Source organism: Exserohilum turcica (assembly GCF_000359705.1).
Source record: "Exserohilum turcica Et28A unplaced genomic scaffold SETTUscaffold_8, whole genome shotgun sequence".
Lineage (NCBI taxonomy): Eukaryota > Fungi > Ascomycota > Dothideomycetes > Pleosporales > Pleosporaceae > Exserohilum > Exserohilum turcicum.
The window spans coordinates 541,130-543,110 of record NW_007360299.1 but is presented as its reverse complement, the minus strand read 5'-3'; positions in this window follow the sequence as shown (position 1 = coordinate 543,110).

The window sequence follows — 1,981 nt, the reverse complement described above, 5'->3', positions numbered from 1 at the left end:
ACCTAGCCCGTTACAATACCCCTCCGCTAGGTCTTTGCTCTCCTGGGCAAAGTAGTACTGCGCTGCCCCCACTAATGACGTGGCCCCCTACCCAGGTAGGCTTAGGGCGGGCACCGAACGCCATAGTGTAAGCCGAGGTGCCTAGGTGCTGGGTACTCCTCTTCCCCTCCCTAGACTCGAACCTCTGACCTTGGGTAGCTCTGATATAATGTAACGGGTCGAGTCCTATTAGACTGCGCACGCAACTACAACGCGCTCACCGCGCCAAAAAGGCTGGCACAAGATATCAGAGCTGCTGATATCGTTGCGTAGTTGATACATAAGATAGCCACCGCTATCTGTACTGTAGCGGGCTACCTAGCCCGTTACACTTTTCTATTATATATTGAAATTTACTATCTAGTATAGCCTAAGCTTTGCTCAGTTTTTAATATATTTTACTATCTCAAAGAACTATTGTTATATAATACTACGTTTAGTCCTAGCTTTAGTAGTTATTTACTTATTATTACCTTTCTAATACTTTATACCTATTAAATCTTACGTAGCTAACTCGAATACTTTAAAGCCTTTTTTATCTATTTATATAGCGCTCTTAACGCTACGTTTAATAATAACTATATACTAGTCTTAGATAAAGTAAAGAAATTTATAGCATTTGCTAGTTATATTTCTATTTATAGAGAGTAGGGTAGTGCGTATAGTAATTATATCTAGTAGGACTATAGCGCCTATTATATAGTAGAAAGAGAGGATATTTTATTTATCTATACGCTAGCTAAGTATTATCTTCTAAGTACTAAAAGAGACTATTAAGCCTCTAGAGGTAGCGCTAAGTTACTATTACTTATTAAGCAGCTTTTACCTCTAACTATTTTATAGCTAGCTATTAGGTTGTTATATAGAAGATGTTTAGATAAGCTATTTATCTAGAGCCTTTATATCTTTAAGTGCTATATGTAATGGGCGGGCCCAACGGGCCGAGCGTACGACTACTTACGCCATCCATAGCCAAAAAGGCAGTAACAAGACTTCAAGCTTCTTGAAGTCCAGGTAGTCGTATAGATATACTCGATCACACACTTTAGGCGTAGCCTCTTGTAACGGGCTAGGTAGCCCGCTACAGTACAGATAGCGGTGGCTATCTTATGTATCAACTACGCAACGATATCAGCAGCTCTGATATCTTGTGCCAGCCTTTTTGGCGCGGTGAGCGCGTTGTAGTTGCGTGCGCAGTCTAATAGTACTCGACCCGTTACATTAAGTTTATATTTCTAAGAGAGTTAGCAAGAACTCTAATAAAATTAACTATAAATTGTTACTATATATCACTAGGTATAGGTAGGGGCTTTAGGTAACTAAATTTCTCTTTTACTAAAGAGTACTTTAATAGTAAAGCTTATAACTTAATATTAAGTATTATATATTATTACTTATATACAGCTAACACTATTCTTAACACACACACCAACTTTTAAGCAGAAATCTTTCATCAAAACTCGTCAATTTTCTATCAGATATAGGGGTAACACGTCGCGAGAAACCAATTTACGCCACCTCTAATGTGTGCAGCCCTCTCGTTAAGGTGCTAGAGGGGGTATTGTCGGTATTCTTGCGACGTGTTCGAAATGCGAAAATCTTCGAGAACGCACAGACCGCCCTAATGACTAATAGGGAGACTACTAAACGAAACCAAAAACAATTAAAAACACTAAATAAAACAACAAAAATCAAAAATCCTATATCTAAACGCCGAGACAGCCTAATCCCGCTGTGGCACTATATCCAACCGCCAGGACAGTCTTTGCCTACTGTGGCACAAAATTCAGAAACGCTATAACAGTTTTCTAGTCTGTAATAGCAAAATAAGTCGAAACGCTAAGACAGTCTTCGCCTACTGTGGCACCAAATCCAAAACGCTGATACAGAGACTGGTTACCTCTGTAGAAGCACCAAGTCGAAACGCCAAGACAGCTGCTAC